The sequence below is a fragment of the Herpailurus yagouaroundi genome, unplaced genomic scaffold (assembly GCF_014898765.1).
Source record: "Herpailurus yagouaroundi ecotype Mexico unplaced genomic scaffold, PumYag 139, whole genome shotgun sequence".
Taxonomy (NCBI): domain Eukaryota; kingdom Metazoa; phylum Chordata; class Mammalia; order Carnivora; family Felidae; genus Herpailurus; species Herpailurus yagouaroundi.
In genome coordinates, this window is record NW_024412394.1 from 58,272,389 (window position 1) to 58,286,669 (window position 14,281).

Here is a 14,281-nt window from a genome sequence, read left to right on the forward strand (position 1 = left end):
GACTTTGCCTGTCTACTTTCTGATTGGCTGGATGTGAGCATCTTCTAAATCTTTATGTAACTATTAGAAAACATTTTCTGCAAAATGGAGTTGATGCTGAGAAAAGATATGCAAATAATAACTAGGCTCAGATGAGTGATGGGCAATTGAGAAGGTGGGTCACAAGAAGGGTTTGGAGGGCCCCTGGGTGGCTCAGTTGGTTAAGCATCTGACTTTGGCTCAGGTCATGATCTCACAGTTCATTAGTTCAAGTCCCCCATCAGCTGAGCTCGAGCCCTGTTTCAGGCAAACACAAGCCCCACTTCAGATGAGCCCCACTTCTCTCTCTCTCTCCCTCTCTCTGCGTCTTGTGGGATTCTATCTCTCTCTCCCTCTCTCTCTCTGCCCTTTACTCACTTCCAGCACTTTCTCTCTCTCTCTCAAAAAAGATGAAAGAAAGAAGAAAGAAAGAAAGAAAGAAAGAAAGAAAGAAAGAAAGAAAGAAAGAAAGAAAAGAAAAAAGAAAAAAGAAACAAAGGAGGAAACAAGGAAAGAAAGAAGGAAAGAGTTTAATGATTTTGAGCTGGGGCAGTGCATTAGTTTGCTAGGTCTGTCATTACAAAGTACCATACCCTGGGTGGCTTAAACAACAGAAATTTATTTCCTCATAGTTCTAAAGGCTAGAAGTCCATGATCATGGTGTTGGTGGGGTTGATTTCTTCTGATGGCCATATTCTCCCTGTGTCTTTATATGGTCTTTCCTCTGTATGTCTGTGTCCTAATTTCCTCTTCTTATAAAAACACTAGGCATATTGGATTAGGTCTACCCTAACGACCTCACGTTACTTTAATTACCTCTTTGAAGATCTATCTCCAAATACAGCCGCATTTTGAGGTACTTCAACATATGGATTTTATGGGAACACAATTCAGCCCATAACAACCCATAGAATGCTCAAATGGAGATGTCTCCAACTGTGAGGTTTAGAAAAGAGATTTGGGCCCAAGATAGAAATGTCTGGGGGTCATTAAAGGCAAAAAGAGTAGATATGAGAATGTGAAGTTCAATGCTGTGTGAGAGGAGGGCCAAGGATAGAACCCTGAAAACAACACATCTAGTGATGGCCTAAGGAAGAGAGACCCATCCAGGACATTGAGAAGGAGAAAGGGCCAGGAAGGAAGCCAGATGGGTGTTGGGGCTGCAAAAACCAAGGTGTCTCAAGAAAGTATGAAGTGGGATCAATAGTGTTACATGTTCCCAAAAAATAGAGTAAAATAAATTTAGCCAGCAGCACAGACATTACTGACCTTGGTGGCCAAGCACATTCAAGTGTCAAGGGAATAGAAGCTAGGTTTGAAAAATGAAGGAATGATGGGGCGCCTGGGTGGCTCAGTCAGTTAAGCGTCCAACTTTGGTTCAGGTCATGATCTCACGGTTCATGGGTTTGAGCCCTGCACTGGGCTTGGTGCTGACAGCTCAGAGCCTGGAGCCTGCTTCAGATGCTGTGTCTCCCTCTCTCTCTGTGCCCCTCCCCCACTCACACTTGGTTCTCCCTCTGTCTCTCAAAAATGAATAAATGTTAAAAAAATTAAAAAGAAAAAAAAAAAAAAGAAAAATGAAGGGACGCAGGTAAGTGTAGATAACACCCGTCATGAATTTGGCCGTGAAAGTGGAAAGCAAAGGTGAGGGGGAAATAAATATTTCTCCATTCCTTAAGAGATTATGTAATTTATTTTTAATAAAAATACACAAACAGTGCAAAATTCAACAGCTACAAAGAAGAATGCAATGAAAGGTAGATCTCTCTGCCAGGACTCTCCCCTTGCCTCCAGATGTGCTCTCTTCTCCACCCTGCTCCTCGCCCCAGAGGCTGGACTTCATGAAGGACATCAATGATTTCCTTGCACTGTGGCTTTTGGTTGTATGCACAGAAACGCCCCTCATACGGTTTGCTCCATGACAGAGGTTGGAAGGCAGGAGGAGAGTAGGGAAGCTGTGAGTAAGCCATAGTGTCTTCTCCTGTAGTCACCATAGGGCCATGGCTCCTATCACGCAGGTCCCTCTACATTGCCACCTTCTGTGGGTTTCAGGAAACTCCACACACCTTCAGCAGGAGCCATGGTAATGACTTCTGCTGATGCCTTCCATGGGGTGCAGTTTTGTAAATAGTCCTTTTTTTGCCCCTCTTCAAAATACCCACTTTAAGTGTGCTTTCAGTTGTTTGCTAGGATTCTTTTCTTTTTTTTAATATTTATTTGAGAGAGAGAGAGAGTGTGTGTGAGGCAGAGCAAGGGCAGAGAGGGAGACAGAGGATCCCGAAGTGTGCTGGGGCTTGAACTGAGAGATGATGGAACTGAGAGATCATGAGCCGAAGTCAGACGCTTAATCAGCTGAGCCACTCAGGGGCCCCTCTTGCTGGGATTCTAAGACACACAGTCGCCCTCCTAACTTTGTTCTTGTTACCCAGTTCCCCTCCCCAGACACAAATATAGCCATCACCTTCTGTGTTTATTCCTAGAGATATTCCATGCATTACAAAAGCATTTTCTATACATACATGTACCTATATATATATGCATATATTGTTTTAAATTATTTTTACACAAATTTGTATCATTAACTGCCTCTCCTGCACATCACTTTCTTTCCTTTTTATCTTAAATATGGAACTTCTAAGCTTCCTGATTCTTTTTTTCTATAGTTGCACAGAATATAGTGGTTATACATGCACATACACACACACTTCTGCATACGTTTATATTTCTAGAAGTGGAATTTCTGGGTCAAAGGAGCCATGCATTGTAATTATGATATATATTGCCATATTGCCCTGCATAGAGGGCAATTTAAACTCTCAATAGTTTTGAAACTGTTTCCTCATATGTCCCCTTACCACACATTTTCTTAAATCCTTTGATCATTCCTAATTTGGTAGGTGAGAAAAGTGTCTCATTTGGTTTAAAAAAATTATTTTAATGTTTATTTATTTTTGAGAGAGACAGAGTGTGAGCAGGGGAGGGAGAGAGACAGAGGGAGACACAGGATCCAAAGCAGCTCCAGGCTCTGAGCTGTCAGCGCAGAGCCCAACGCAGGGCTTGAACTCACGAACCATGAGATCATGATCTGAGCTGAAGTCAGACGCCTAACCGAGCCACCCAGGTGCCCCTCATTTTGGCTTTAAATTTACGTTTCTCGTTATGTGTGAGGTTGGGTGCATTTCTTTAAAATACATTCGTACTGACTTTTCAGTGAACTCTTCATTTTTTACTGGGTTATAAGAACTTTTTAATTGATTTATATGAGCTTCTAATTGGAAAAAAAAAAACTCTGTGAATTGATTTGCAAATATTTTCCCAGCTTGTTATTTTTCCTTTTTTTTTTTTTTTCTTCTATGGCTTCTTGGTTTTCTATCATAGTTTTAGACAGGCTTCCTCCTCAGACTGGGATGTTTCAGTCCACAATTTCAGATACTATTAGGTGACTTCAAGTGCTGGGGGTGTCCATGAAGGTAGAAGCCTCTAGAGACAAGGTTCTGTTGCTGCTGAGGTAGGACACAAACCATCCACATAGACATTGAAGTTTCTCAGGAAAATGGGAGAACATGGGAAGGGGAAGGAAAAAAAAAAAAAAAAAGATGCTGTGATTGAAGGGAGTGACCAGAAGTGGGGAATGGCAGCAGAGTAGTGAGGACAGGACAGCTAGACTTGAGGCTTGGAGACACAAGAGCTTTGTGACACAGAGTAATGGCCATGAGTAAAGAGGACACAAACTCCCATCTCTCAACTCTGAGAATGGGAAACTTCCTCTCAAAATGGCTCCAGATGAAATCAAGTCCTCAGAGGTCAGTTAAAGTAGGAGGTAAAGAAAACTTCGATGAAGGCTTGAGAAGTAGGGTAATTGGTAAATCATGAAAGGTGGCTTAGAGGTTGCAGCAGGAAGTGTAGAAGAGGGGAGGTTAAGTCAGACAAGAAGAACTCAAGAAACAGTCTTGAGTACAGATTATAGAAAAGATTCGGTATGGGGTGTCTAAATCCTGGGCAGTGACTGTGGTTAGCAGGGACCCTTACTGGGCTACAAGAATGAATGTTAAAAATGTCTGTCCCCAGCAGGTCCCTGGAGCAGTAACACCTGGGCTAGAACGGGTCAGTTTGTCATCTCGGGAGCACAGAGAGATTTGCCTCTAGAAGGGTTAAGTTTCAGCCTCCTTTGGTTGGTTCTCAGGGAAAGTTCTGGATCCTAAACTGACAGGTCTGTGGGTGCTCAAGTAAATAAACAGTGGCCTGCAAGGGCAAAGGCCTGTCACTAGGAGGTGGGTCTGCGTGCCTCCTTGTGGTACGTGTGAGGGTGGGGTGGCTGAGGGCAGAGAGGTGAGCTGCTTGGGGGTCACACTGCATCAAAGCTCTTCCCTTAAGCTCTTTGATAATGTAGTTGAGTGTTTCTCATCCATTCATCCATCCACCTAGCCATCTACCTATTAATCTATTTATCTCTATTTAAAATCAGCAATCTTTTTTATGAGTCGGAATTCTTTAAATATTGCAGAAATCTGATTGTTCATTAATTCAGACTGGCCCTCCACCATGCCATCCAGACAAACTAAGTTTCTAAAAAACAGAATCCCAGAACATCTCTTTGATTCAATATCAAAGAATGACCAAAAATGGGGCACCTGGCTGGCTCAGTCAGTAGAGCACACGACTGTTGATCTAGGAGTTGTGAGTTCCAGACCCACATTGGGCATACAGCCTACTAAAAAAACAAACAAACAAAAAGAGGCAATTTAAATATCCCAGTTTTTGCCTTTCACAACTTTTGACAGTCTTCATGTTCACTTTTACAGGTACAGGCAAAAGATGGAGTGACCATATTTTTCTTTTCCTGACATACTCTGCCAAGTAAAGACTATGTTTCCCATTGCAGTATTTTACTACAGTAAATTTTAACCTTTTTGTGTGGCCATAAATTCTTTTGAGACTCTGATGAGGGCTATAGAAACATCCTCAGCAGAAAAATACATGCACACAAACACAAATGTTTGTCTGTTTTTTAAGTAGGCTCCATGCCCAACTGGGGTCAAACTCGTGACCCAAAGATCTAAACTTGTATGATCTACCAACTGAGACAACCAGGTGCCACCCCCCTGCCCTCGTCACACACACAATTTTGTGCCCTATTTCAGGTGGTTCCTGGAACCTCAGAAGCCTGTCTGTAGGCCTCAGACACCACAGAGACTGTCTTAGAGTTAGGAAAATAAATGGAGATCTCACATGATATCAGTGAGCTCTATGTCCATTAGGTTCTGTCAACAAGAAACGAAAACTCAAATCTAACAAAATGGAAACATCTGGTATCCATATTTACCTTGAAACTCTTCACCCGCACCCCCCCCCCACCCCCTCAGCTCTGTCACATCATCTTGAGAACATATTTTCTTTCTTTGGGTCCAACTGGTGCCTTTTAGCTCCTAAACAGTGGCTCATTTATAAGTGCTCATCCTTTTCTTGCTGGGACACAAAGGCTTTATTGATCTCACAATAAATTCTTTTGCTTGATTTTCATGCAAATCTTCAGTGTCAGGATTTTTTCTTTTTTTTCTTTTTTTTTTTTTATACAGAGAAGGCTTGCATGGCATTTCCATCTCATTAATTATAATCAACTAAGAATCTTTCTAATAAAGTCACATTGTTAATAAAAGCAATTACGTGTTGGTTGTACTTCCTTCCATTTGGTCTTATTTCCATCTTTATTTCTACATCCATATTTTCTTAGGATTCTTAGATTTTGGACTTATTTCTGTAAGCCTATAATGATACAAATATGTTTTATGGAATTGCAGGGACCGCACCAGTCCAAGTTTGAAAAGTATTTCCAGTAAGCATAACTTGCCCCTGTGCCTGGTTACCAGCAGTCTCCCTAAATCTCTACCTGATGCCTCTCAATGTTGTTCCAGGTCAACAGTAGCATGGAAACTCTCTCGAGTGTCCCTAGTATACATCATAAAGACATTCCAAACAGTGTCCGACACTGTGACTTTTTGCTTGACTAAGATATTTTTGATATGTAGTATTTTAATACTTTTCTTCAATTTATCATTAATACAGTAGCAAAACCTGTAGCTATAATATAGAAAGTAAGGATATAATTTTATTCTGGGTCTTTAAAACATTTTATCAAGTTGCAATTAGTAGCATGTTGTAGTTATAGTCACAGAAATGTAACAAAGCTCTAAGAGAACTAAGGCAAATAGCCCAGACTACAGACCTTGTGAAGCTCTGTTTTGACTGAAATGCTTGAAGACGTTACCTTGCCTACAGACAATTCAGATATGTGATAATAAGCCAGTTGTGTGTGGTCATACTACTACTATGACCATAGAATGTCACAGATATCAGGGACAAGTATAAAAGTAGTGAAGGTCACAGGCTCAGGAATCAGACTGCCTGGGTTCAGATCCTAGTTGCATCTTGATAGTTGTGTAATGCTGAACACAGTTTAATAGCCCTGTGAAACTGGAGTGGACAGCAGTCCCTACCTCACGGGACTGCTGTGAAGTTTAAATGAGATAATACACACAGAGGCCTTCACACAAGGTCTGGTGTTCCATAAAAGCAAAAGATTACAATAAGTGGCCAATATTACTTATGGATCCTTTTTAAAAAACAGTATGAGACAGGATTCACATTAGTTGATGAAGAATTTCTTTGCTAGACCAATTCAGTATCACAATATTCATTAACATTTTCTCTATTTTGAAACTTCCAAAATGACAGAAAAATTGATGGACTAGTACAATGACTATATGTACACCCTTCATCAAAATTCACCATTTGGTAATGTTACTACATATACTTTCTCTGTGTTTATACACAAGCACACACACTCCCAGAAACCTAAATAAATATAGCTTTTCCCAAACTCCTGAAAAGTATTTAACCTGTCTTTATCCACTGTTCTCATTTTCTCCTTATCCTTTTCTAACAATACGGCCTGTTTTCATTTTTAAACCCTTTGGGTTTTTTTAAATTTTTTAATGTTTATTTATTTTTGAGAGAGAGAGAGAGAGAGAGAGAGAGAGAGAGAGAGAGAGAGAGAGATTGTGAGTGGGGGAGGGGCAGAGACAGAGGGAGACACAGAATCTGAAGAGGCTCCAGGCTCTGAGCTGTCAGCGTAGAGCCCAACATGGGGCTCAAACTCATGGGTTGTGAGATCACGACCTGAGCCGAAGTCAGACACTTAACTGACTGAGCCACCCAAGCACCCCTTCATTTTTAAATCCTTTGGATGAGAGTTGCAGATGTCTTGTTTTTCAGAACCTACATATCCAACTACTATACGCAGTTCCTAAGAATAAAGACGTTGTCTTTCAAAAACACAATGTTATCACACATAAGAAAGTTCATAATGGGGGCACCTGGGTGGTTCAGTCAGTGTCCGACTGTTGATTTTGGCTCAGGTCATGATCCGAGGGTCCAGGGTCACGGGATCAAGCCCTGCATCAGGCTCCACACTGAGCATGGAGCCTGCCTAAGATTCTCTCTCTCTCTCTCTCTCTCTCTCTCACTCTCACTCTCACTCTCTCCCCCTCTGCCCCTTCCCCTGTCCACACATGCTCTCTCTCTAAAAAAAAAAAAAAAGAAAAAGAAAAAAAAACAGTTCATAGCAATTCCATAAAGTTATCTCAGATCTAGTCTATGTTCAAATTTATGAAATTGTCTCAAAAATATTTTATAGGTGTTTTGTGATTGCTGTTCTATTCAAAATCCAATCAAAGTTCTTGCATTGCACTGATCACTTTCAATCTACACCCCAGTACAGGTCAGGTAACTTGTAGAATGTCTCACATTTTGGATTTGAGTTTTCCCTTATGGACAGTTTCTTTTAGCTTGTTCCCAGTGCCCCTGTAGTCCTAATTCCCTGTGCCTAAAGTCGGCCACTCTTGTAAGGATCCCTAAATCACTGCTTTCCTTTGCATGGGATCTTCCCTTCAATAAATATTTGTTTAGGTTATTTACCCCCACCCACTAAATGGTAATATTGACTCTAGGTTCGGATGTTATGGTAAGGCAAACTATAATAAACTAAGATTTGATTTAGCTGTGATAGAAAACACAAGCAGTGGTAGTTTATTTTTTTTTAACGTTTATTTATTTTTGAGACAGAGAGAGACAGAGCATGAACGGGGGAGGGTCAGAGAGAGAGAGGGAGACACAGAATCTGAAACAGGCTCCAGGTTCTGAGCTGTCAGCACAGAGCCCGACACGGGGCTTGAACTCACGAACCGCGAGATCATGACCTGAGCCATCGGACGCTTAACCGACTGAGCCACCCAGGCGCCCCTTGCAGGGGTAGTTTAAACAAGCTGATATTCATTCATTCATTCTCTCTCTCCCCTTTCCTCTCTTGTTCCCTTCCTCCCTACCTCTACTCTCTCTTTTCATCAAAGTCTGGAGGAGGACAGCCTCAGGCTGATACAGTAATGCACTTATCAGGCTCCTCTGACTTGGTGCTCCAGCTCTGGGTCTGAGCTGATTGTTCCAACTCAAGCCACCATGTCCCCTTTCAGCCAGCTGGAGGGAGGAAAGGCAAGAAAAAGTGCACTCTCCCTACTGACACTTCGTGGAAGTTACACATACCATTTCCACTCACATCTCATTGGCCATAATTAAGTTATATGGCCACATCTAGCTTCAGGGAAGGTCAAGAAATGTAGCTAAAATAAGGGGTCCTGTTGCTACAGAGGGAAGAAGAGATTTAGGGGACACTCACTAGCCTTGGCCAACTCTATTAACAGAGGCAGGTGGTCAAGAGGGTCACTGAGAGGGGTGCCTGGTGGCTCAGTCGGTTAAGCATCCAACTTCAGATCAGGTCGTGATCTCACAGTTCATGGGTTCAAGCCCAATATCGGGCTCTGTGCTGACAGCTCAGATCCTGGATCCTGCTTCAGATTCTGTGTCTCCCTCTCTCTCTGCTCCTCTCCTGTTCGTGCTCTGTCTCTCTCTCTCTCTCTCAAAAATAAATAAACATCAAAAAAATTAAAATAAAAAAGAGGGTCACTGAGAAATCATCACAGAGAAGAAAAAAAGGGAGACTCTTCAGGCATTGGAAATGAAAACAGACCATATTCTAGGAAAAGATAAGGGAAATTGAGACTAAAAAGAGAGGCAGATTAAATACAGAACCTCAAGAAAAACTGTATTTATTTATTTGGGTTTTTGTGAAGGTAGTAGCAGCCCCAAGGTAAAGTAAATGTGCACAGCTTATCATTTAAAAATAACCAGTAATAACCTGTTGGATTATCCAAATTATTTGACTTCATTGAAATTTCACTGAAATACATTACCAGCATTTCATTCACTCATTTTCCCATTCAACAAACAAGTATCAAGGTCCAGGCACTGAGCTAGGTCAGGGCATATAACAGTAAAACAGGACAATGGTCCAGCCCACATAGTGTGTATATGAAACAGAATTTAATCAACTATTTACACAAATAAATCTAAGTCTATAATTATGTTAAGTGCTACAAAAAAAAGGGAAAATGGTATAATGTTAAAAGGGGTATCTGCCCTAGTCAGGAATGTTCCCAGAGGAGGTGATGCTTCCGAGAGGAGGTGATGCTTGGGCTGAGGCCTGAAGGAGAAGTACAGTGAACTAAGTGGGGGAGGCAGGACGCTGGTTAGGGAGTTTGAATGTGCTTGAGTGGAGGGAGAACTGAGAGGAATGTAACCACACCGAGACTTGAGACAAAGAGTGAAACGCTACTCTGGCTGGCTACCTTTCTTATAAGCAAGACAGGAAGTAAGAAAATATGCATGTATCTGTTTATTTGTGTAAAACATGTATGTACACGCATATGTGACAAACCAAAAAAATAATGCACTTGGGTACCTGCCGTGAATAAGTGGGACTGAAGTGGAAAGAATGAGATGTATGAGGTATGGGAGTAGAAAGGACAGGGGGGAGTAACAGTTCTCAGAGTAGAACTGCTTGTATAGTTCTGACTTTTAGAGACATGTTAATGGCACATACCCTAAAAGTAAATAATTTAAGTCAGCCAGGATGTTGGGGAGGGAGAACCCAAAAAGTAATACAAATAGCAACACATGAACCTAACTGAAGACATATATGATTAGAAACTAATTACAATGAACAACATAACCAGACTGAGGTGGACGGGGAAGAAAAGAACTAACTCAATGTAACTTTAGAAAATACTATTTTAACTATATATACTAAAGTTAAATTAAATTTGTTTCTTGGGGTGCCTGGGTGGCTCAGTTGGTTGAGCAGCCAACTCTTGATTTTGGCTCAGGTCATGATTCCAGGGTCATGGGATCAAGCCCTGTGTCAGACTCTGTGCTGAGATTCTCTCTCTCTTCCTCTACTTGAGATTCTTTCTGTCTTCCTCTACCTCTCTCCCCCACTTACAAGTACTCTCACTCTCTAAAATTAAAATAATAATAAATTGTTTCTCATAGGAGTATGAGTTAGCAATTGTGAAATGATGAGTATTCTAGGATTGAGAAAATAAGTAAAATAAAGAAAGAAGAAATTCTAGAATAAATCCTGTGATGTTGGACTGCCATCAGAGGTATCAGAATGAATTCACAGTCATACACACACGGGGGGCTCCTGGGAGTGGGGAGAGAAACAAGTATAGATGTGTGCAGGAATATATATTCATATACCTAGCTCTGTCTGCCGAGGGGATCTAGAAGCAATGACACCCAGTAATGTAAGGACACTTAGTGCTCAGATCTTGGTTTCTAAATACTATTCTCCAGGAAAAGGAATTGGGACTCCTTGAATGCTAGGGCTAGATCAGGACAAATACAAGTTGAGCCTGGAGTACCTGTGACACCAGACGTGAGAAAGTGCTTGAAAAATTGCAGGGAGGGGCACCTGGGTGGCTCAGTCGGTTGAGCGGCCGACTTCAGCTCAGGTCAGGATCTCGCGGTCCATGAGTTCAAGCCCCGCGTCGGGCTCTGTGCTGGCAGCTCAGAGCCTGGAGCCTGTTTCAGATTCTGTGTCTCCCTCTCTCTGACCCTCCCCCGTTCATGCTCTGTCTCTCTCTGTCTCAAAAATAAATAAACATTAAAAAAATTAAAAAAAAAAATTTGCAGGGACATGAAAGGACATGAGAAGGGTTTCCAATGGCCAAATCTGGGACAATTTAAGTAATGACAATGATAGCAATAGGTTATAACCCATATAAGACAATGTCCATGAGTCCATACTAATAAAAATAAATAATTAAATCAATGAGGAAATGGAGAAGGGACAGTTCTTTCTTTCAGAATTCCATTAATAAGTGTAGATGATGAAAATTACCACTAAACAAACACCACAGTCATAAGTGTTTCAAGAATCATCAATGGACCATAAAACTAGCGGGCAGAAGCATGAAAAACAGAGTATGCACATATTCTCAAAGTATTTCACAATAAGGTGAGATACATCATACAGGGAAAAAATATAACTTATGGTGAAGAAATCTGCTAGACACCACCTTAGCTGAATGATCAAGCTTAACATCACCAGTAACAAGACATATTGACATCATGTGTCTCCTGACAGGACGCCCTGAGAAAGGCACATCATTTCGGTGATGTTCTTGCCAAAAACACATTACCTGAATTTAATTGTGAAGAAAAATCAGAAAAACAAACAAGCTGAGGTACATTTTAAACAAATGTCCAGTGCTATGTCAGTCTCAAAGTCATGAATGACAAAGACAGAAAGAGGAACTGTCCCAAATTAAAGAAGACTCAGACATGACAATTTAATGCAATGTGGGATCTTGTTTCCCCCTAAAAAAGACACTAATGGGACAATTAATAAAACTTCAATAAGATTTGTAGATTAGGTTGTAATCTACAAATTAGAAATGTGTCAAAGTTAATTTTCTGGGTTTATTGTATTGTGGTCAAAGATAACATTTGGGAAGCTGAATGAAGGGTATATCGGAACACTTTGAATTATTTTTGGAACTTTTTTTGTAAGTCTCAAATTATTTTATAAGTATTTTTAAACTTTTTAAAAAAGTTTTATTTATTAAGAGAGAGAAAGAGAAAGCAGGGGAGGGACAGGGAGAGAGAGAGAGAATCCCAAGCAGGCTCTGCACTGTCAGCACAGAGCCTGATGCAGGGCTCAAACTCATGAACCGTGAGATCATGACCTGAGCTGAAGATGCCTAACCGACTCAACCACCCAGGCGCCCCTTTAATTATTTTTAAATGCAAAGTTTAAGATAATGCGAAAGAACTATAACGAACTCTTCTGTTACTGAAATCCAGCATATACTTGTCAAAAAATAAACAATGAAGCTTGAGAGGCAGGCAGGGCCAGATCATGTCTGGACTTGGTAGCCATGGTGAGGGATTTAGGTCTTTTACCTTAGGAGCAATGAAAAACCACTGAAGGGTTTTAAGAAGAGGCTGGCATTGAGTTCGTTCATCAGTGAGGGCCCAAACAGGAAACAGATGGCACATCTGAAATAAGATAATTTGAGGAAGATTTATTTACAGAAGACTATAAAAGTGTGGGTATAGGGAGCCATCCAACTAAAGCCAACAGGTGGGTAGAGCAAAAAAAGGGAACTCAAGCTGATAAGGAGCAGTTAGTCAAAGAGGGTGAAGTCCTGAAAATAAAGGAGAAAGGTAAAAGAAGGGAGGTAATCAACAAAGTCAATGAGTAAAAGCTGAAATGTGGTCTCTAGGGATAGTCACCTGGTCAATTTGTGACTGTGGTGAGAACAGTTTCAATAAAACAATAATGGAGGAAGGCAGACCAGAGTAAGCTGAGAAGTTACAGAATGAGGAAATGGAGACAACTCTTTTGATATGTGTGGCTGTGTTGGGGAGGGGAAGGAAACATAGGACAGACATCATTCCGTAAGCTTTCCAATTATCCATTGTGAAATCAACTGGAACAGTGGGAACACCTTGAACAAATTTTCTAAAGCAAGATACCTACAAAGAATGGCTCTCTGTGGAGTCTGAAGCTTATCTACAAAATGACTCTGTTAACAAATCATAATCAAACAAAATGTTCAACCTTAGTACCCAAATGGCACCCCTCCCGTTTTCCAAATCCAAACACGTTCATCAAAAAATAGAAAGTCTCTTAAGATCACAAGTTGCAACGATATTGACGTTTTCATTTGAGAGCACTCAGGCATGATTTAGGGGACAAAGTGATAGCATTTCTAGCGCCTCAAGCAAACGTCCAGACATAAATTAAAAGATTTAAAGAAGATTCTTTTGTTATGTTTTGTCCTCAGGAAAAATATAGACCACACAAAGACAGCAATGTTTTACATCCCTGCATAGCACCTATTTTCCCCAGAACATAGTAACTTTGGGAAAAATCAAAGCTTTAGTAACAACTGCCATTGCTTTTTATTCTAGTCTCTTAACCACGTTAGTTTCTAGAATCCTGACTCTAGAAGGCTCTTTCAGGTTCCAAAGGGGTTTAGCATATATGTGCTGGGTGCTGGATCCCACTGCTCCTTGTGCAAGTTTTGGGAAAAGCGACACTACTTGACCTCTCTTTTGTCACCACCTGTCTTGCCATGTTCCTGCCATCATTCATAGCTACTTCTAAGTGCTGAAAGTTTCGTTCTCCTAGTGCTTGTAGCATTTTGAGCCAACCTTAAATGGTCTAATAGTTTTGATAATTGTAGTCTCACTGAGCAATCTGACTCCCTCCAGGACCACAGGTGGTCCATGGTCCAGGTGACTTCCTAGCTTCCCACAGTTGTTCCCTTCACCCCAAACTAAGACTGCCTGCCAATTCACCTTCTTACTCTCTCAGCCTTGTTCTTTTTCATTCTAAGACAGGTTTACAGTCTCTTTTGCTGGACTCTGAGTCGTAAAGTCTCCATCATTTTTTCTTGAAGGACATTCTCATGAACCCAGAGTTCCTCAGGGAAGGTTTGCAGATTAAACTCCCCAGCATAGCCTAATTGCTAGATTACTGCTTTTCAAAAGGTGGTAGTTCTCAAAATTAAAAATTTGCAGCTGGGCAATCCTCACTCTACAAATATACATTTTAAAAAACTGTAGTATCTTTTTGAGCCCATTTCTCCTGAAATTTGGTTGAAATTGGCCTGAAAGATCAAATTAGGTTATACACGGAGGGCATGAAATTTTCATCGCTTCATTCCACTGGAAGTCAAGTGAAACACCGAAGTAGCTGATACTGAATCATCCTGAATTTCCAGCACTTAACAATGTATTTTTAATAACTGAAAGTTAGTGTTTTCTTTCCTCTAAAATAAATATATTTGTTTGGGGGACT